The 23,825-nt window shown below is 44.3% G+C and overlaps 1 long non-coding RNA gene across 1 annotated transcript in view; it reads right to left on the bottom strand.

Moving 5' to 3' along the window:
• LOC138680813 (uncharacterized) overlaps positions 1-18,936 on the bottom strand; it is a 142,130-nt gene extending 123,194 nt beyond the window's left edge. Inside the window, exon 1 of the long non-coding RNA XR_011321783.1 lies at positions 18,802-18,936. This is a non-coding gene — a long non-coding RNA (uncharacterized lncRNA). The remainder of the gene's footprint in view (positions 1-18,801) is intronic.
• Between the last annotated feature and the right edge of the window lie 4,889 nt (positions 18,937-23,825).

Consider the following 23,825-nt stretch of genomic DNA (forward strand, 5'->3'; position numbering starts at 1 on the left):
GACGGTATTTAGTATGTTTAGTTGAATCGGAGCCACTAAACAAGGCACGTTTCTGCTTTGTTTCCTTTGTATCCCAGCGATCTTTTTGTGGCTCAAACAGCCGCCTTCTGTTAAATGGCCCTCTTCTAAATGCTCTCCTAAAAGAAGTAAGAAATTGTTTAGGAAAACCATTCTTTCTCTCTCCTGCTTTGTTGAGTAGGTCATCAAGAACTTTTCCAAACAGAAACTCACCCTGGCACGGGATTGTACAAAGACTAGAAGATTTGGACTGTGCATCCCCTTTCCATCCTTTTAGCCAGAGGGCTCGACGAGCTGCATTCACTAGGCCAGCTGATCTGGCCACTAAACGGAGAGAGTCTGCTGATGCATCAGCCAAGAATGCTGCAGCACTTCTGATCAACGGAACTGCCTGTAAGATTTTTTCTCTCGTTTCTTTGCCTTTGACCTGCTGCTCCAGCTGATCTATCCATACCAAAAGTGATCTCGCTGTGCATGTACCTGATATGGCAGGCTTAAAGCCTTCCGTATTCGTCTCCCAAGACCTTTTGAGTAGAGTTTCAGTTTTACAGTCTAGTGGGTCGAACAAAACTCCTGCATCTTCTAGAGGAAGAGATGATTGTGTAGAGGTGGATGCCACCCTGCATCCACCTTTGGGACCTTAGACCATACTTCCAGCTCCTCATCACTGAAAGAGTAATGTCTTTTGGAAGAGGATGGGAGAAGTCCTTTACCCTTTTTTTTCTCTTTTTTTTTAACAAATCCTTAATAGCGGAAACAACTGGGAAAGCTCGTCGTTTTTTCTGGGCTAGGCCAGCAAACATAATATCTTGTGCTGACCTGGTCTCCGTCTAGTCTGGACAACCCATAGTATTCCTAACAGATTTTACAAGATTATCTATGCTAGCAATAGGAAAGCATGCTCGGCCCTCATCATCAGAAGAACTAGATGACGATCCTGAGGTATTAGATCATCGGATAAAGCCCTCTTCTGATTCTGAACTGGAGACGGGGGAAAGGTTTCTGCCTCCCTGCTTCTTTGAGCATCTGGACCTCAGAGATTGGATCTCTTGCCTAATTATGGCTCTGATATTGGTAATTGTTACTGCAGACTCTTCCTGTAATATTTGATTAATGGAACTGGGACACAACCTCTTGGGATATGCAACAGGAAGGGGTTGCATGCACAGGGCACATTCCACATGCTTTGATTTACTGATTTTCTTAGCCTATGAAGGAGAGTATAGAGAAGGAAGGGGTCAGTTTAATAGGTAGAGGATTATATACACTCACCCAGTGAAGCAATGACGGTACCGGTTTAGGAGGTGGGGACGCTGTGCGGCCTCTGGGTAGATCCGTTTCTCTACTCCTTTGTTTCATCTGAGTGGCACATCTCTCAATAGAGTGTCCACTTCTGTTACTATTGGATTTGGTGCTTCTAGTGCTGCTGTCCTTGCTAGCGTTATCTTGCTCCAGCAAAGGTGGGTGCCCCTCATGTGCTGGGGACGAAATTATGTGCACATTTGCTCTTAACCCCAGAGCCTTTTTGAACCTGCGGTGTTCCCCACTGACCGTGCCCTGGAAGTACTCCGACTGCTTCCAGGTCGACGTGGCAGAGCATACTTACCCCAGCCATACTGCCGCTGTCTCTCTGTAGCGGTGTGACGCCACTGGTCCGCACTCCAGCGTGCTCCCCTCCTTCGACAGGGCCTGCTGCCTGGACCCTGCTGGAAATTGTACAGATGAGGGGGGAGGCTGCATGTAGTGGCTCCACCAATGCTGCTCCTGATGCCACAGCTCCTGGTGTTCCCACAGCAAACACCCAGGCAGATGCACAGCCCAGGATCCATCATGATGTAGTTATACCTGGGGGATTCTGATAGGAACAGTAAACCAACTGAGGAGAGGGGGACCGCCCTTTTTATCTCTGTAGGTTTCCTGTTCCTATGGGTGGGTCCTTCTCTCAAAGTGGATGCTGTTGTGGCAAAGGGTAAAAGTAGTATTTGATCCCTCTGGCAAAACCTTTGTTGGCAAGCACAGCAGTCTGATGTCTTTTGTAGTTGATGATGAGGTTTGCACACGTCTGGAGGAATTTTAGTTCACTCTTTGCAGATCATCTCTAAATCATTAACATTTTAAGGCTGTCACTCGGCAACTCGGAGCTTCAACTCTTTCCATAAGTTTTCTATAGGATTAAATGTAAAATTATTGACTGTTCAGGTCTTTGTCAGTGGGCAAACATAAAAAAATGAGCAAATGATCAAATAATTATTACTAAAAAAAAAAAAAAAAATTAAATATATCCGTCACACGATTCTGTCTGTATGTGGTTTTCGGCATGACAATGCATGTCTTTGCTTTAACCCTTTGCTCCTTTCTCCTAATTGAGCTGGGATACTGTTGGCTGTTACCTGTATGGAGCCTTCTCAGTTCCCTACTTTTCTGCGTAGTCGTACATGGGTGGTTAGGTCTTTGTTCTGCATCATGCCAATTCACTAGTGTGGTCCCTGGTTGCCGCTGTTTAAGCTGTCCTTGGGTGGCAAGATCATTGGCAGCTGGTGCATGACTTTCCACGTGTGTTTGGGCATGCAGTCTCTGCCAGGTGCTCTAAGCCACAGTTCCTGCACTGATTGTGCTGTAATGGTTTTTGTTTGTGCTTAGGGCATGCGCGGCCACACCTCCCCTGCTTTCATCAGGGTTAGTGTGTGTACTTGAAATGCTGTCCCCAGCCAATTGCTGAGGGGCAGCTTCTACATAAAGTTCCCCTGCCCTATGGGTGGGGCCTAAGCTACTCACAAAGCTCCTGAACTTTGCTATGTGTGTTTGTGTTCCTGTACCTCTCCTGTCTACATTTTGGTACCAAAGTCCTTGCCTTGATTCCTGTTTTGTCCTGTTCTGGTACCTGTCCTGGAGGCTGTATATCCAGGTTGAGTCCTTGATCCTGTACCTCTCCTGCACCTGAATCTGTCTGAACTGTGTCTGCTGTGTTATGTTCCTGGAATCCCTCTGCATCTGGAGACTCGCACCCAGTTACTTTGAGTCTCTTGTAACCAGTTTTTCAGCTGAGCATCTACTACTCTGTGCTCTGGCTACCATGCGGCGCTAGCTCCTGGCAGGCCCAGCAATCCTGGTGTTCTAGCACCATCCCGCTTGAGTTCCTTCCTAGGTCCAATGCTCAGAGCCTGATGACCGCAGTCTGGAACCTGATGACCGCTGCTTGGAGCCTGATGACTGTGGTGGTGCCTGTAGGTCATGTCTGATATCCGGAAACGAACGACTCCTGTCTGATGTCTGCCGGTGACCCAGGGTCCTGATGTCCTGTCTGTACCCTGAAGTCCTGCCTGCATCCTGATGACCTTGTGTACCCTAATGTCCTCTTGTCCTTCCTGTGTCTGATGTTCTGATGTAACTGATGCCCTGGGCTGCCATGCTAGTGTACCAGCCGACGACCTGGGCTGCCAAGTCAGTGTCCCAGAAGTCTATCCGGTATTCCTGATGTCCTGCCTGTGTCCTGATGTCCTTCCTGTGTCCAGATGTCCTGTCTGTACCCTGATATCTTGCCTGCATCCTGATGACCTCATGTACCCTGATGTCCTGCCTGTGTCCTAATGTCCCACCTATGTGTGCCTCGGTGATCCGTTGGTGCCTTGGGGGTCCACTGGGTAGTAACATTCTGGAGGTGTGGAATCGGGAGCCAGACATTATGTTTTGCTTATGTACTGTGCGACTTTACTTTAGTAAATTTTACTTTCTCTATACCTGAAGTTGTGTGGTGTTATCGAGTCCTAGTGTCTCTTTCCTTGTCCACATGCTCAGCTGCCACAGAACCCCGGTCTCTGCCCTCCCCTAGTTCGGGTAGGCCCTGTTCCCCCTCTGCAGTATAAGGCCGGCGTCACACACAGCGTATGAAAATACGGTCCGTATATTACGGCCGTAATACGCTGAAAAGTCCCGAAAATAGTGGTCCGTAGCTCCTCCGTAGGCAGGGTGTGTCACCGTTTTTTGCGCATTGCATCCTCCGTATGTAATCCGTATATATATATATATTATTATTATTATTATTTCATCCAGCGTGATATAGTAGAAAGCCGGAAATTCAATTGCCGGCTTTTGCTTTCTCCTTCTTAAAACCCGACATGATATGAGACATGGTTACATACAGTAAACCATCTCATATCACCATTTTTTTTGCATATTCCACACTACTAATGTTAGTAGTGTGTATATGCAAAATTTGGCCATTCTAGCTAGTAAATTAAGGGGTTAAATGGCGGAAAAAATTGGCGTGGGCTCCCGCACAATTTTCTCCGCCAGAGTGGTAAAGCCAGTGACTGAGGGCAGATATTAATAGCCTGGAGAGGGTCCATGGTTATTGCCCCCCCCCTGGCTAAAAACATCTGCCCCCAGCCACCCCAGAAAAGGCACATCTTGAAGATGCGCCTATTCTGGCACTTGGCCACTCTCTTCCCATTCCCGTGTAGCGGTGGGATATGGGGTAATGAAGGGTTAATGCCACCTTGCTATTGTAAGGTGACATTAAGCCAAATTAATAATGGAGAGGCGTCAATTATGACACCTATCCATTATTAATCCAATAGTAGTAAAGGGTTAAAAAAAAACACACACATTATTAAAAATTAATTTAATGAAAAAAACACAAAGGTTGTTGTATTAATTTATTCTACTCAATCCACTCACTGAAGACCCTCGATCTGTAAATAAAATAAAAAAATAAACCAAGAATATACATACCTTCCGAGGATCTGTAAGGTCCAATGATGTAAATCCATCTGAAGGGGTTAAAATATTTTGTAGGCAGGAATTCTGCTAATGCAGTGCTACTCCTGCCTGCAAAACCCCAGCGAATGAAGGTAAAGTAGGTCAATGACCTATATTTAGCTTCATTTGCGGTGAGGCGCCCTCTGCTGGCTGTTCCTAGATCGTGTTAACTTTCCTAGAAAGCTCCCTGGCTCGAGTTCATATGAGGACAACCAGCAGAGGGCGCCCTTCCTGTATATGCGGAAGGTGCCGCATATACAGGTTATGTATTAACCCTTATTCATTTACTTGGGCTGGCCTTTGAGGTTTATGTGAGGCAATTATGTATATAGATGTTCACTTGAGATAGCCATATACATTGGTCCTACTATTGGCGTTATTCCTTGAACGTTGTAAACTTTAAGGGGATTAAGATTAGGTATGTAGCCATGAGTATGGTACTAAATACTTTCTATACCCCCGGTACACTATAACGGATCTCGCCTTTGATACTGTTTGTGCAAGGGCTCTTGATATGTGCCTCGGTGTCAGCTTAAACCAACAACCATATATATTTGGAAATTGTGTATATACTCCTGGTATTGGTCACTTCTATATGGTGGTACTGTTTTGTATGCATATGTATCTCCAGTGTGATATGTTTTTAATTTTATGTATTGAATAAAGAGATTTCTATTTAAAATATTTGAATTTTGGCATCAGCTTCCGTTAATTTATAGGTGCATTTGAAGTTCTCATAAGGATGGTAACTTTTGGTCTACACAGAAGACACTGTGTGATCTGGCTACTCTGATTTATGGTCACAGGGTGCAGAAGAGGTCTGAAACAAGATTAAATAAGTATGAGAATAGATGTACAGTGTACACAACAACTATTGCAACCAGACTAGAAGATAAAATGGGTAATCCTTTACTGTGTATACAGGTGTATGATTCTGACATTATTCTGATGCACCAAGGACCACAACATGGACAAACCATCTTTGTCTAATGTATGATATTATTAATCAGTAATTGAAATCTATAGAATTCTTCCTATGAGAGCTTTTTAATAAGACCAGATGAAAAGCTTAATTATTACAGAATTTTTAGGGGCTAGGGATATTTCAGAGTTGAGTAAATATCCGTGGTAGAACAAATGATATGTGTGCTCAGGTATTTTCACTGCAGTGTGAGAACAAAAGTAGGGTAAGCTCCGGTTACATGCCAAATCAGACAGGCCCTGAAACGCTTTCATTTTGTGCGTTGGTGAATAGAGTCCCAGAAGGCCAAATATTTAATTATGTGCCACTAGAAAATAATACATTACAAAAGTCAATGCCAGAGCATTGCAAATAAATATGTCCTACATGCAATGTTAACAATTGGCACATGCTGAGGCTTCAGATACTAATATCACTCCCAAAGTAGGAATATACCGTATTTTTCGGACTATAAGACGCACCGGACTATAAGGCGCACCCAGGTTTTAGAGGTGGAAAATAGGGAAAAAAAATATTTGAAGCTAAAAAATGTGGTAAAATATTTAATAACATAAATGACATACTATTATATGTGGTGTTATTATATATAATAGTATGTTATTATGTAGGAAGCTGCGGGACAAGTGTGGTGTCTGTACAGTACTATATGAAGATGCTGGAGGGTGAGTATAAGAATGGGGGCACAGGGCTTATATTTAAAGCACCACTCCAGCACTGCAAAATAACACTGGAGTGCTGCTTTAAAATCCCATTTGAGAACTATAACTCCCAGCATGTCCTGCAGATCCTATGACATGCTGGGAGTTATAGTTCACCAAAGGAGTGGCAGAGTGCTTTATTGTGTTTGTAAAGACTAACCTCTTAAATGTGGCAGCCAGCCACACTATGGTGAGGTTAAAGCTGGAGCATCCCATTACTGTGCACAGAGCAGTCCCTCTCATTTCCATAGCACAGGTTATGAGGAAGCTGCAGTGGAGACTGGAGAGCCTGAAGGACCTGTGATGATGTCAAGAAGAGGGAGGGCTCTGAGCTGCCATGTGATGCTCCAGCCCGCCCACTCCTGACATCATCACAGGTCCTCCTGCACAGAACTCAGCGTCCAGCCCAGGCATGGCAGGCAGGTATGCAGCCATCTCCTCTCTCCCTTGGCCCCTGCTGCTGCCTCCTCTCCCCCAGACACACAGACCTGCCCAGCTGCTGCAGGAATCAGCGCTGGAGAAGCCATGTGTGTCCCTGCTTAAGCATTTGCTGCTCCCGGCTCACCGCTCAGCTGATAGGTGGGCGGGGAGCCGCTAATGAATATTCACTGCACTTAATCGTCGGGAGCACATGGTTTCTCCAGCGCTGATGCTGGGCAGCGGGGACATCCTGAAGTGGGATAACAGTGCGATCCCACTCACTGCTGCCCCCCTCCCCACATGCTACATCCGTACCATAAGACGCACCCACACTTTCCTCCCAAATTTGGAGGAAAAAAAGTGCGTCTTATGGTCAGAAAAATACGGTACAATTTACATACAGAAGAAGTTACTCATTTAGGGAGAGATAAAAAGTTTATAGACAACTCTGGCTCCTAGAATGCTCCCTCAGATATAGTTTGATGTCTATAAAGTATACAGTAGCAGCCGCCCACAGGCTAATAAGTCTGGCAACAAAGTTTGCTACAAATTCAAAAAGTGAATTATACCATTAAAATTTGCACAAAAATAATATAACACTGCAATAAAGGAGATCAATTTTCCAATACTGTGTAAGTCTTAGCCAAGAGTTTTAAAATTCGGCAAATCTATTGTAGCGATTCATGCTGATTGATAAATGAGGTGCATCTTTTTAGACCGATTCATTAATCAAGTTGTTCACTATTTGAACAACTCATTGTCATGACTCACACAAATAAGAAAGCTTATATTCGCCTCCTGCGCTGCCACAGTTCCCATGGTGTCGGCACTCTCTCTCCCGGGTGATCTCAGCAATTGCATCAGTGTCCCCACCTTCTGTAGAATTAAGCACAAGGAGGAAGTCAGATATCGGCTGAAGCCCAGACTTCCTCTTCATGATCAATTCAACAAAAGATGGGAACAGTGACACCAGTGTCGATTGGTTGCCTGTCTAAAGTGTCACAACAACAGCATGAGAGCCCAGGGACTATGAGTGCCGACAACACTGGAATGAAGCTGACACATGAGGTGAGCAAAAGCTTTTTATTTTATAGGGGTTAAACATTTTGTTAAAAAAGGGGTTGTCCTAGTAGTAGGACATTACCTTTAAGACTGGTGTTTTGCACACAGGAATTTTATGTAAGGCACACACCACTTAATAAATTTGGCACATCCCTGTGCACCTTACCAGAAATTATACTCAAATCAACCACTGAAGTAACACTTCTGGCATAACAAATAATGACTAGGGTTGAGCGAAACGGGTCGACCTTTTTCAGAAGTCGACGACTTTTGGCAAAGTCGGGTTTCATGAAACCCGACCCGACCCCAGAGTGGGGTCGGCCATGAGGTCGGCGATCTTCTGAATCTGGTATCGGAATTCCGATACCGAGTTCCGATATGTTTGCAATATCGGAAATCGGTATCGGAATCCATATTTAAGTGTAAAATAAAGAATTAAAATAAAATATATTGCTATACTTACCCTCTGACGCGCCCTGGTACTAACCGGCAGCCTTCCTTCCTTAGAATCAGCACGTGAAGGACCTTAGATGACGTCGCGGCTTGTGATTGCTCACGCGACCAATCACAAGCCGCGACGTCACCAAAGGTCCTTCAAGCGCTGATTCTTAGGAAGGAAGGCTGCCGGAAAGAAGCAGGGCGCGTCCGAGGGTGAGTATATACCTAAGGGCTGGTTTTCACTTGCGAGGAACACGTCCGTGTCTCGCATGTGGAAACGAAGCTCTGGCGCCGGCACTGTGGAGCGGAGCGAGCGGCCGCATAGCAACACATGGAGCCTCTCGCTCCGCTCCGGAGTGCTGGCACCAGAGCTTCGTTTCCACATGCGAGACACGGACGTGTTCCTCGCAAGTGAAAACAAGCCCTAATAGGAATATACTCACCCTCGGACGTGCCCTGCTTCTTTCCGGCAGCCTTCCTTCCTAAGAATGCGTGAGCGGTCACATGGGCGGTCGCACGACCAATCACAAGCCGTGACGTCATCTAAGGTCCTTCACGTGCTGATTCTAAGGAAGGAAGGCTGCCGGTTAGTACCAGGGCGCGTCAGAGTGTAAGTATAGCAATATTTTTTATTTTAATTCTTTATTTTACACTTAAATATGGATCCCACAGCCTGAAGGAGAGTTTCCTCTCCTTCAGACCCTGGGAACCATAGTATCCCATTGCACTGCATTGGATTTCGTGTTTCGGCCGACCCCAACTTTTCTATCGGATCGGCCGATTTCACTCGACCCGACTTTTGAGAAAGTCGGGTTTCGTGAAACCCGACCCGATCCTGTAAAAGTAAAAGTCGCTCAACCCTAATAATGACACTTTTGCTTAGTTTGCTGGGCGAGCATTGACACATCCCATCCTCTCTCCTTAGGCTACCTTCCTTACGATGAGCTTTAGGCACTTGTTTGTCCGTTCAAGAAGGATGAGATGTATAGAAATAATGAATCCATTTCTATTCTTTCAAAAGCTTGTCAATTTCTCTTGCGACACACTGAGTATTATGTGTGGATTTTCCCCTAAGAATTGCATTAGCTGCTGAAAATTCACATGCAAAAAAAAACCAAGCAGGCATTTTAAGTGCGTTTCCGTTGCAAAAACACATCAAAAACGCACATACAGTGGGGCAAAAAAGTATTTAGTCAGTCAGCAATAGTGCAAGTTCCACCACTTAAAAAGATGAGAGGCGTCTGTAATTTACATCATAGGTAGACCTCAACTATGGGAGACAAACTGAGAAAAAAAAATCCAGAAAATCACAGTCTGTTTTTTTAACATTTTATTTGCATATTTTGGTGGAAAATAAGTATTTGGTCAGAAACAAACAATCAAGATTTCTGGCTCTCACAGACCTGTAACTTCTTCTTTAAGAGTCTCCTCTTTCCTCCACTCATTACCTGTAGTAATGGCACCTTTTTAAACTTGTTATCAGTATAAAAAGACACATGTGCACACCCTCAAACAGTCTGACTCCAAACTCCACTATGGTGAAGACCAAAGAGCTGTCAAAGGACACCAGAAACAAAATTGTAGCCCTGCACCAGGCTGGGAAGACTGAATCTGCAATAGCCAACCAGCTTGGAGTGAAGAAATCAACAGTGGGAGCAATAATTAGAAAATGGAAGACATACAAGACAACTGATAATCTCCCTCGATCTGGGGCTCCACGCAAAATCCCACCCTGTGGGGTCAGAAGGATCACAAGAACGGTGAGCAAAAATCCCAGAACCACGCAGGGGGTCCTAGTGAATGAACTGCAGAGAGCTGGGACCAATGTAAGAAGGCCTACCATAAGTAACACACTACGCCACCATGGACTCAGATCCTGCAGTGCCAGACGTGTCCCACTGCTTAAGCCAGTACATGTCCGGGCCCGTCTGAAGTTTGCTAGAGAGCATTTGGATGATCCAGAGGAGTTTTGGGAGAATGTCCTATGGTCTGATGAAACCAAACTGGAACTGTTTGGTAGAAACACAACTTGTCGTGTTTGGAGGAAAAAGAATACTGAGTTGCATCCATCAAACACCATACCTACTGTAAAGCATGGTGGTGGAAACATCATGCTTTGGGGCTGTTTCTCTGCAAAGGGGCCAGGACGACTGATCTGGGTACATGAAAGAATGAATGGGGCCATGTATCGTGAGATTTTGAGTGCAAACCTCCTTCCATCAGCAAGGGCATTGAAGATGAAACGTGGCTGGGTCTTTCAACATGACAATAATCCAAAGCACACCACCAGGGCAACGAAGGAGTGGCTTCGTAAAAAGCATTTCAAGGTCCTGGAGTGGCCTAGCCAGTCTCCAGATCTCAACCCTATAGAAAACCTTTGGAGGGAGTTGAAAGTCCGTGTTGCCAAGCGAAAAGCCAAAAACATCACTGCTCTAGAGGAGATCTGCATGGAGGAATGGGCCAACATACCAACAACAGTGTGCGGCAACCTTGTGAAGACTTACAGAAAACGTTTGACCTCTGTCATTGCCAACAAAGGATATATTACAAAGTATTAAGATGAAATTTTGTTTCTGACCAAATACTTATTTTCCACCATAATATGCAAATAAAATGTTAAAAAAACAGACAATGTGATTTTCTGGATTTTTTTTTCTCAGTTTGTCTCCCATAGTTGAGGTCTACCTATGATGTAAATTACAGACGCCTCTCATCTTTTTAAGTGGTGGAACTTGCACTATTGATGACTGACTAAATACTTTTTTGCCCCACTGTAATCCTCACCTAAATTTATCAATGAATTTGTCAAAGCCAATTACCAGGAGGTATCAAAAACAAAGCAGATCTATGCACACAAAAACGCAAAGAAAACTGCAAGTAACCCAAAAAAAGGTGCAGAAATTGTCAAGTGTCAAACTCATCAAAAGTTCATGGTGGGAACTTAGCCTTATGGCTCAGCCATGGGCTGAGCTGGATGAAAGTGATGTACAGACGTCGATCATTGGAACGTTTACATGTTGCGCAAAAATTCTGCATCTTTTCAAAAGTATTTAATATCAGATTAAACACTGTGATGAATAAAGGTCTAATTTTACACCAAATATTAGAACACAGCTTTAATGAAAAAAAAAATCCAAGTAACCTGACTGGTGTAGAACTGCTGGAGCAAAACTGCAACATCGAAAACTCACCAAGTACTCATAATGAGTACACAGCCGAAAGGAGAACATTAAAGTGTGTTCATGCTGATTTTTTTTCTAGCAGTCAAAAAAAAAAAAAAAAAAAATTCTAATGGAGGTGATCCTATTTTTTTTTTTTTTTTTAAGCTTTGAGCAGTTTTAAATTTCCTGAAAAAGTTTTGAAATGTGTTTCAAGCAAATTTTTGTAAAGTTTTTTTTTGTCCAATAGTGATTTTGGCAGCCTTATGATTCGTCAGTGCCAGATCGAAGCATTTCTTAATGGAAAACGCTACAAAGAAAGGACCTCCACTTTTTTTTCTCCTACAGAGTTTGTTAAAGCATGAAGAGTTTAAAAGTAGCTCAAAAGACTGAACGTTGGAACAAGAAGTCTTTTTTTCCATAGAAGCAAATAAGAAGAGTGTGTGGTACTGTGTGTATTTGTTTGTGTGTGTGTTAGTCTCCACTCCCTTTCTATTACCGGAGTTTGATGCTATATGTGTGATGTGGCAAATCACAGTTGACATCAACCTGAAATACCATTACCCTGATTGCTAACGCACTAGGACAATTGGTAAGATAGAGGCAAAGAACCAGAATTGGCGCCTCTAATGTGATGTCCCACAGGGCCTGCTACGTTTAGGCTGGAAAAGGCCCAATAACCAGGGACCTTCCCAGCCTGAAGTGTTTTACCATTGCGGGTTATAAAAAGTAAGAAAGAGCTCGTCAATTTTTCCATTTATTTGGTTAATACATGTTACAGTAAACTGCAGACACAAGGCACTAACTATATATCTCATGGATATCTATCATCTTTTTGCCTCATAACTAACATATCACATCTATTCCGGTATTTGTCACCCAGATGATGCACACGAATGTCACACTGTAAGTTATCCATGTGTGGGACGTAATGACATCTGTGCTACCGGAAAAAAAAAAACGGACATGGCTACATGTGGGTCACACTGAAACACAGCCCGCGTAAACACACAAACATGTATGCAGCCCCATAGATTAAAATGGATGTTTATGTAAATGTCTACGTTATGTGTATAAAAAAAAAAAAATCACGTTCTAGATACACTGATATGTGAAGGAGGCAGTAGACACAATGGTTTTCTTTTCTAGGAATGGAACTTTTTTTGTGTTTTATAATTGGAAACACCTACGCCCCCTCAAATTAACAGAAATCACGAAAATAGAATTGCCTTGATGTCCTACATCTCTGCAGATGAGTGATAATAATGTTCTAATCTTTTTTGTATGGAAAGACTGATTTTGTGAGAGGAGGCATTTGATTTAGTAAACTATAATTATATTTCAGAGCTTAATATTGTGTTCTATTTATTAATCCCTGACATATCCATTTGTTTTTTTTTTTGTTCTGCTACTTATATGATTGATATGTAATAGAGGTTTAAGACCCATTTTTAAAATCTACGTATACAGGTTTGTCAATCAATTGGATGTTGCTTTTTAAAAAAAAATATATACCGTATATACTCGAGTATAAGCCGACCCGAGTATAAGCCGACCCCCCCAATTTTGCCACAAAAAACTGGGAAAACTTATTGACTCGAGTATAAGCCTAGGGTGGAAATGCAGCATTTACCGGTGAATTTCAAAAATAAAAATAGATCATTATTGCCCCATAGCTGTGCCATATAGTGCTCTGCACTGTTCATTATTGCCCCATAGCTGTGCCATATAGTGCTCTGCACCGTTCATATTTCCCCATAGCTCTGCCATATAGTGCTCTGCACCGTTCATATTGCCCCATATCTGCCCCATATAGTGCTCTGCACCGTTCATATTGCCCCATATCTGCCCCATATAGTGCTCTGCACTGTTCATATTGCCCCATATCTGCCCCATATAGTGCTCTGCACCATTCATATTGCCCCATATCTGCCCCATATAGTGCTTTGCACTGTTCATATTGCCCCATATAGTGCTCTGCACTGTTCATATTGCTCCATATCTGCCCCATATAGTGCTCTGCACCGTTCATACTGCCCCATAGATGCTCGGTATAAATCTGTGCCACCGCTGCTGCTGCAATAAAAAAAAAAAAAGCCATACTCACCTTTCTTGATTGCAGCTCCCAGCGTCCGGTCCCGGCGTCTCCCCGCTCAGACTGATCAGGCAGAGGGCGCCGCGCACACTATATGCGTCATCGCGCCCTCTGACCTGAACAGTCAGAGCGCAGATAGACGCCGGGAAGATGGAGCGGCGTCCGGCGGCTGGAACGCGGACAGGTGAATATTACATACTTACCTGGTCCCGACGTCCGGCTCCCACTGCCGTCCCACGGTCTTCTGTGCCGCAGCCTCTTCCTCTATCAGCGGTCACCGTTACCGCTGATTAGAGAAATGAATAGGCGGCTCCACCCCTATGGGAGGTGGAGCCGCTTATTCATTTCTCTAATGAGCGGTCCCACGTGACCACTGAAGAGGGGAAGAAGCTGCAGCACAGAAGACCGTGGGACGGGCAGGGGGAGCGTCAGGATCGCTGGGACTAGGTAAGTATACCTCAGCGCCCTCTCCCCCTCACCCGCCGACCCCACCGCTACCGTGACTCGAGAATAAGCCGAGAGGGGCACTTTCAGCCCAAAATTTTGGGCTGAAAATCTCGGCTTATACTCGAGTATATACGGTATATACCTTAAAATTTAATTATAGATTTGTCACACTTTTACATTTACGGTACCCACATCCTCTATGCAGTAGCTATAGTGCACAAAAAATATTTTATCTTTATCAGGTTTATTGGAAAACCAATTTAAATAATAAAGCATGTAAAAAAAAACATATGGGAGAGATTTCAAGCTTGGCTTTCAGTGCCTTAGTATTTAATTTATGTGCAGTATAATGTTAATAGGTTGATCAATGTTCCCCAATTGACAAATGGAATGCACATAGGACCTGCTTCACGACCCAGAGCAGCCAGGCAAGTGTCATGGTAATGGACAAACAGGTGGACCCTCTCTGCATCAGCACCGACGGAAGTAACGCAGTCATGGTGGTCGCTTCTTCGACTGCCCAGGCCCGCCAAAGCCAGCAAATTCTTCAGCTCGATGTGTTTCCTCGGATGCACATTAAGCAGAAGTGTATTGCAGCGCCCAGGTCCACCAGCTTCATGCACAGCCATCACGCTGTCAGCAGCTGATGTCAAACGGTAAGTGACCGAGAGTGCAATGCTGTGATGTGATGCGCTCAAATCGTTTGCATGCTGAACTGAGCTGCCAGTCTCAGAAGAGGACGCCCCACATTTTTTTTTATTTATTTTTTTATTATTATCATTACATCCGTGAATACATGGTGGCCATACTACATACTACGGGCTGTGAATTACACTACATGGAGGCCAACGGGCTGTGGATTACATTATATGGAGAACTACGGACGGTGCATTACACTATATGGAGAACTATGGGCTGTAAATTACACTATATGTTTGGTATTATACGTAGAATTAACAATAGCTATCATTCATGTAACGGAGGAAGTTAAATCTTTAGCATTGTACTTTACCTATATTTCTCTGCCACACCTGTGAACCATGAATCATAGCATGGGTTAATGGGCCCACTGAGACACTAACTATAGTGTCTGGATAAAAGTTAACCTTTATTAGGTATGTATTAAAATAGCCCTATTGGCACAACAATCAGAAAATAGAAAAAAAAGGGACAAAACGGACAAAAAGAACCTATTGTGCTCAGTGCCCTAATACCTACACAGAGGGGAAACAAAACAAAAACTAACAACAAATAACACAAACAGCACTGTCTATATGCTAAATCCCAGCCAAACCTACTCGAGTAACCCCATACTCACAGAAGATGTATCCATTAGGATCACACAAAATATAGGCTAGCAATAATGTACCGAGGTTTATATATCGGATTAGGGATCTGCCTCTAAAATAGATCTAGGTCACCTTGTATTGGTAGCTGCCTTGCTCCTAATATAGGGAACTGAAAAGGTGGCTTATATCCAAAGTATTGTCCAAGTTACTTCCCATCTATGCGCATGGTACTTATGGATACTACATGTAGGATTAGCGTCAGTGCAATATTTAAAACATTCCTAGATATCAAAAAGCCTTCGTATATGAATAACCAACATATTTCTGGGATAACTATAACTCATTACCATATATGAGTGTTCCCTGCTGGGTTCAATAGTGGCTAATTGCGGGGTTAATGATAGTGAATTTTTTGAGGTAGGAACGCTGCGATAAATACAATACAGTGTATAGAAAAACCCTATATATGGGTGGATCTCACCGCTTGTTAAGGCCCCTTCACATTAAGCGACGCTGCAGCGATACCGACAACGATCCGGATCGCTGCAGCGTCGCTGTTTGGTCGCTGGAGAGCTGTCACACGGAGAGCTGTCACACAGACAGCTCTCCAGCGACCAACGATCCCGAGGTCCCCGGTAACCAGGGTAAACATCGGGTTACTAAGCGCAGGCCGCGCTTAGTAACCCGATGTTTACCCTGGTTACCAGCGTAAAAGTAAAAAAAAACAAACACTACATACTTACCTACCGCTGTCTGTCCCCGGCGCTCCGCTTCTCTGCACTCCTCCTGTACTGGCTGTGAGCACAGCGGCCAGAAAGCAGAGCGGTGACGTCACCGCTCTGCTTTCCGGCTGACCGACGCTCGCAGCCAGTACTGGAGGAGTGCAGAGCACAGCGCTGGGGACAGACAGCGGTAGGTAAGTATGTAGTGTTTGTTTTTTTTTACTTTTACGCTGGTAACCAGGGTAAACATCGGGTTACTAAGCGCGGCCCTGCGCTTAGTAACCCGATGTTTACCCTGGTTACCAGTGAAGACATCGCTGGATCGGTGTCACACACGCCGATTCAGCGATGTCAGCGGGAGATCCAGCGACGAAATAAAGTTCTGGACTTTGTTCAGCGACCAACGATCTCCCAGCAGGGGCCTGATCGTTGGTCGCTGTCACACATAACGATTTCCTTAACGATATCGTTGCTACGTCACAAAAAGCAACGATATCGTTAACGATATCGTTATGTGTGAAGGTACCTTTAGATTCTGCCATCGCCAGCTGTTCTCTTCTCTCCATACACATCATACCAGACCCTCATGCAGGAATGTTAAGCTGTGAAGCGGCGTCCCAGCAGGGAACACTTATATATGGTAATGAGTTATAGTTATCCCGGAAATATGTTGGTTATTCATATACGAAGGCTTTTGGATATCTAGGAATGTTTTAAATATTGCACTGACGCTAATCCTACATGTAGTATCCATAAGTACCATGCGCATAGATGGGAAGTAACTTGGACAATACTTTGGATATAAGCCACCTTTTCAGTTCCCTATATTAGGAGCAAGGCAGCTATCAATACAAGGTGACCTAGATCTATTTTAGAGGCAGATCCCTAATCCGATATATAAACCTCGGTACATTATTGCTAGCCTATATTTTGTGTGATCCTAATGGATACATCTTCTGCGAGTATGGGGTTACTCGAGTAGGTTTGGCTGGGATTTAGCATATAGACAGTGCTGTTTGTGTTATTTGTTGTTAGTTTTTGTTTTGTTTCCCCTCTGTGTAGGTATTAGGGCACTGAGCACAATAGGTTCTTTTTGTCCGTTTTGTCCCTTTTTTTCTATTTTCTGATTGTTGTGCCAATAGGGCTATTTTAATACATACCTAATAAAGGTTAACTTTTATCCAGATGCTATATTTGGTTATATTTCTATTTGGATAACACACCACGCTTATTACATATACCCACTGAGACACTGTCACCCGGGGCCCACAAAAACTTGGAGCTAGCCATGCATAGCACATTAGTCAGTGACATGCTTTTAAAGTTTTGAAGAAGTAAAAACCGGAAGAACCACATAAAAATAGCTTGCGACAGATTAATATTTTCTCCTGGGGAGGAATGTCTTCCATTTGACAAACTGCAGCAATTTGTTTTTTACCCCTCCTTATTCTTAGGCCTCACTCAGATGGTTCATTTTGCTTCATCTGTTTTTGTTGTGTGCAAAAAAAAAAATAAAAGTAAAAAAAGTAATTCAAGGCAAATCCTACCCATTAACAGTGACAACAGACATAATCATGACAATGCAAAACTTAATTATTTTAGCACTCTTTCAGGTAGGTTACAGATCGTATACGCCTGAAAACCTAAAAAATAGGTCGTGTGCACATACCCTTAGGCCGGCACTTGTGCAGGAGATCTGCGGCTGGTCTGGAAATCACACTGACTGTGAATGCAATGCGCAAGACGACCATAGGCATCTAACACATGTCAGTATATTTTTTGCTTAGGTTTTTGTTTTAATGCAACATAGCAAGACATGAACATTATGTATTTGCTTAAAATTTATAACTTTCTTTCTTTCTTTCATGACCTCACGTTGATTTATAAAAAAAATAAAAATAAAGATTACTGAATAAACACTGGAGTGTGAAAGCCGAGGTCTTACAATGACAAATCTAGTCATGGTAGGGCTCGTCGTAAAATGTTGAAGAACAAAATCTTACATGCTAATATTCTTGACAGTTATCTAAGATAATAGGAAGAGCGTATTATAAAACAAATGCGTTCAATGACTGTGGAGACATGAAATCTGGCTCATTGCCATGACATCCAGTGTTACTTTTCTAAGCATCAAATTTTACAATTAACGCATGCGAGCATTTCTAATATATTTGAACCAGTCACTGAACAATCACAATACGACATCTACAGAAAAAAAAAGGAAACAAAGTAACAGACAAAACAAATAAAACACGTAAATTCGGAAAGCTGTTAAATTCAAAACAATGCATCAACCTAAATAACATGAATAAATGACATCGGGTTTATGATCCGGCTGAATACAATGTGACATTACCAAAGCAAAACACAAGAGCCGTGAAACAATGTGCACAGGTATAAGAGACTGTCAAACTGACAGGTGCAAGACGACTGAACTGTAAATTTCCAGGAATGGGGCATGCCAGCTCTGGCACACCACCGCAGATCAGGTTAACACTCATACATTACCTTAACAACGTGCGACAGAGAAATACCATAACTCCGAACACTTTTTTTCCTTTCTATCACAGCACAATTTCAATTAGTCATGCCTTAGGTATGAAAACACCAACACATGCTGTTGCAAAAGGCAATAAAAATCTCACAGGTTGCAGAGACTAATCTAACACCTGAACTCTTGAAAAAAAAATCACTTATCAAGCTGTTGAACTTACCTTGAAGTGAAACGCTTGCTGAATTTGATTCCTTTTCTCCCATTGTAGTTGTGATGCAAAAAAGAGAAACTTGTACAAAGTAGCAGTTTTCCTTAGAGTAAGTGACTATGCAGGCTGTGACCTCCTGCCGGGGTAGTGTACAGCGCCGCTGCAATAGTATACCTATTTAGCTAGTGAATAATTAGCAACCTGTTTCCTGAGTTACCTGGGCTTGCCTGACCTGTTTCTCTATCAACTGACATCACATCCTTTGATCTACAGTGCCCAGCACTAAACAGCGTGTCTTTGTTTCTGTAGAAAAAAAAGTGTATTTGCATTAATGCATTGGTTATTTAATGTTAGTGGAGTTAGAAATGTTTTTGGTTATTATAGATCACGGCCACAACTTTGCCATTTGAATTGGAAAAAAGAAATGCACAAATTCATTGCAATTTGCATCTAGGAGACAGCTTCAGTGGGGAAAATAACCTCCATAAAGGATTATTCACATGTTCAGTATACTGATCAAAATACTGAGGTGTGAAAAAAGGCTGTTCCAGGTTAGAGTAAGTTCACACTAGGCGTTTTAAGTGTTTTTGTTTTTTTCTGCTGCAAAATCTGATCTCTTGGCAGTAAGGAAGCTGCAGGAAAAAAAAACACATTTTTTCGCTTGCGTTGTTTGTTCATTTTTTTCTGTGGTTTTGGCAGGCTAGATTTGTGTCTTGTGCATGCTGATAAAGTTTAATGTTGAAAAAAAGTTCTATTCTATAGAATCCGGTTTTGACATAAACGCATAAAAGCCTGTTGAAACGTGTTTTTGGTGCATTTTTTCAGTGTGTTTTCATTACCAATTCATTTCAATGGGGTAGTAACGGTGAAAAATTGCTGAAAGAAGTGACGTGCTCCATTGTGCAATAAAAAATTGCAAACCACAATATCCTGATGCCAAAAATCCAAGCTTTTTGCATGAGATTTCTGAAATCTCATAGACTTTGCTGGTTCTTTCAAACACAGTTGAAAAATTGCAGAAAACAAGCATTATAAAATGCTGCAAAAAAAAAGCCTAGTGTGAACTTAGGCCTCTTTCTCACATCAGCAAGCCAAAGCCAGGACTGAAACATAAACCTAGATTACTATAAGGCTAGGTTCACATGTTCAATATTTGGTAAGCATTTTACCTCAGTATTTGTGAACCAAAACCAGGAATAGAACAATAAGGCTGGGTTCCCATTGCGTTATGGGAACGCGCTTAACGGACAGCGTTGCACGGCGAAATTAACGCCGTGCAACGCGTCCGTTAGCGCGCCCATTCACGGCAATGGGAACGAGCAGCACTAGCGCGTGCCATGTTCGGCACGCGCTAGCGATGCGCCGGTGTTTCCTGGCGCGCCGCGGACGCTGCTTGCGGCGTCCGAGGCGCGCCCGCAGTCCGTTCCCCGCTCTCGCAGATCGGGGATCTGTGAGAGCAGGGACGTTACCGCGACCCCAGGATGCGGCCCCATTAAAAACATTGCGTTAGCGCAACCCGCTAGCGCTAGCGCTAAACGGGTTGCACTAACGCAATGTGACCCTAGCCTTAGGGCAGAGACAGACTGCCGTATTTCTCATGCAAGAATCGCATCGCACTGCACAGACTGGCCCAGCATCATTCCTGACCTGAGCAAGACAGTATATTTCTATGCAGCTGTCAAGCTCAGGTCAGGAGAGCCGACAGCTAGTATGAGGGTTATGATGCAATTCTAGCATGACAAATATGGCAGTCTGTCTCTGCCCTCAGAGGAAAAGTATAATAGAGACTAGTGATGAGCGAGCACTAAAATGCTCGGGTGCTCGTTGTTCAGGTTGAGCAGATTGGAAAACTTGGGTACTTGGCCAGAACAATGAGCCCAATGTAAGTCTATGGGAGACCTAAGTATTTTTACCGCAATCCCCCCCGGCGGTCATTTTAAGGACTAAAACGTCTGAAAATGATGGAAACACTGCTCAAATGACACAGGAACATCATGGGAATCGCCGCCCCTGGAAGCATTCCTGACTCCTAATTCACAGCTTTAGGCCAGTCTCACACGTCCAGATAATCCCGGTACCGGAAAAATCGGTACCGGAATAATCCGTGTCCGTGTGCTTACCGTGAACATCAGTGTGGCACATGGGCGGCAGCCGTGTGCCGCCCGTGTGCCAACTGGGTACCACATGGATCGTGCAGGATACAGCACTACAAGTAAGCGCTGTCCCCTGCATCTGGTGCTGAAGCCGCCATTCATATCTTCTCTCCAGCAGTGTTCGCTAGAGAGAAGATATGAAAAATCTTTTTTTTTTTATTTTCGTGTTTAAAATAAAGATCCCTGTCCCCACCCACCTCACGCCCCCTGTGCGCCCGCCCGCTGTTAATAAAATACTCACCCGGCTCCCTCGAAGCGTGCTCTCTGCGCCGCACCTTCTCCTGTATGAGCGGTCACATGGTGCCGCCCATTACAGTCATGAATATGCGGCTCCACCCCTATGGGAGGTGGAGCCGCATATTCATGACTGTAATCGGCGGCACCACGTGACCACTCATACAGGAGAAGCTGGCGCTGAGAGGACGCTGCGAGGGAGCCGGGTGAGTATTTTATTAACAGCGGGCGGGCGCACAGGGGGTGGGAGGGGAAACGGCCTTATTGACGTTTGTAGACCACAATGGCCCTCTTCTGCTCACAAATCCTTTCCAATAAATGCAGCGTAGAGTTCTATCGCGTGGGGACATCACACACCAGCCAGTGAGTTGGAAGCTGCAACCACTGCTGAAGCACGGCAAGGGTGGCTGAAGCTGTAGCTGACTTTCTAAAATGAGCAGACAGACCGCGTACTTTCACTAGCAGATCCAGCAGCTCTGGGTAGCTTTTCAGAAAATGTTGATTCACGAGGTAAAGCACATGGGCCAAGCAAGGTATGTGTGTGAGCTCAACTTGCCTCAGAACTGCCACAAGGTGACGGCCATTGTCACACACGACCATGCCTAGCTGTAAGTTCAGCGGTGTCATCCAAACATTTGACTGCTCTTTTAGCGCTGTCCACAACTCTTCTGCATTGTGCGGTTTGTCACCTGTGCAGATTAGCTTCAGCACAGCCTGTTGCCGCTTGGCTGAGGCAGTGCTGCAGTGCTTCCAGCTTCTAACTGATGTGTTGATTTCAGAGATGGAGGATGAAAAGGAGGACGTGCAGGAGCTGAATACTGTGGGGGAACTCTGATTGACATAGGGCCAGCAATCCTGGGGGAGGATGTGTTCCATCCCAAGGTCTGACTGGGTCCCGGCTTCCACTATGTTAACCCAGTGGGCCGTCAGTGAGACGTACCATCCGTGCCCACAAGCACTTGTCCATGTGTCCGTGTTTAGGTTGAGTTTCCCTGTAACAGCATTGTTGAGGGCATGGGTAATGTTGTGGGACACATGCTGGTGTAATGCCAGTACGGCACACTGGGAGAAATAGTGGTGACTGGGGACTGAGTTCCTTGAGATGGCCGCAGCCATCAGGTTGCGGAAAGCATCTGTCTCAACGAGCCTAAAAGGCAGCATTTCTAGCGCAAGCAGAAGAGAAATATTAAAATTTAGGACTGTGGCCTGTGGAGCGTTGGCTGGGTATTTGCACTTGCTTTCCAAAGACTGGGTTATAGACAACTGAAGGCTGTGCTGGCACAAGGACGTGGATGGGCTTGATGATGGTGCTGCTTGACTTTGGGCCACAACAGGTGCAGGGCTAGAGGTATCTTCACATGCGCTGTGTACTGGGGATTGGCTTCTACGCAAAACAGTGGAAGAAGCAGTGGTGTGACCTGCAGGCAGTGGTCCTGGAGCCTGGGGTTTGGCCCACCAAGTCATGGCTGATCATGATGGTGGTGGTCAGGCAGATTGTTTTGCTACCCCTGCTGATGTGGGCATGGCAGGTACTGCAAATGACATGTTTGGGGTTATCGGCAGAGTCTTTGAAAAATAACCAGACTTGGGAATATCTAACAGTTGGAATGGCAACTTCCCTCATGTTGGTGTTACAGGGAACAAATGCATGCCTTCTTCATGCCTGTTGGAGTGATGTGCCTCCTTCCCCTTGTGTGCTGCTGCCCTCGCTTTGCATGTCCTCCTGCCAGGTTGGGTCAGTCACATAGTCATCCACCACCTCATCTTCCACATCGGCACCCTGCTCCTCCTCCTGACTTCCTGGCAATTGTGTCTCATCATCATCCACCTCTTCTGACACTTTCCCACCATCACCTTCACGTGAACGGGGCTGGTCAAAGCTTTGGTCATCTCTACATGCGATCTCATCTGTCCCCACTTCAAGTTGACTGGCCGATAGTTCGGAATCTTGAAGTGGAAAACTTAACAGCTCTTCAGAGTGTCCAAGTGTGGGATCAGTTGTCTCAGGGCACTCTGCATGGTGGGAGGAAGGAGGATCAGGGTGAGGAATATCTGGGCCACACTCAGGGCTACTCAGACTTGAGCGTGTGGAAGACATGGTGGTGGTGGTGGTGATGGTGGCTAAGTGACTGGAAGCATTATCCGCTATCCAACCAACAACCGTTTCACACTGCTCTGGCTTCAATAGTGGTGTGCTGCCGTCCCTTAGAAACTAGGACAGGAAGGTCGAGCGAGAAGATGTGGGTCTTTGTTGTTGCTCACTTTCACCTTGGCCACGGCTTCGTCCTCTGCATGCACCATCATCATCACGTCCACTTCCCTATCCCTTGCCCCTTGCCTTGCCCATTTTAAATGGACTACTGCACTATTTCAAATGCTTAACACAAATATATTTATTAGTACCAAAATAATATCTGATCAGTATGCCAGCAAATCTATGATTTTTCAAGCCCAAACACCAGGCAGGCCTCAGCCTGACATAACAGGTTGTATTCAATTTTGGGGGCAATTTTGTTGAAGTTAATTTATGCAAAATAGTGCTGTTTATAAGTAGAGTAACAGACAGCAAAAAAGGGTACACCGGCCTACGATGCCCAAACTTGGAGTATGTAGATATATTATTATTATTATTACTTATTATTATAGCGC

The sequence above is a fragment of the Ranitomeya imitator genome, chromosome 5, assembly GCF_032444005.1.
Source record: "Ranitomeya imitator isolate aRanImi1 chromosome 5, aRanImi1.pri, whole genome shotgun sequence".
Taxonomy (NCBI): domain Eukaryota; kingdom Metazoa; phylum Chordata; class Amphibia; order Anura; family Dendrobatidae; genus Ranitomeya; species Ranitomeya imitator.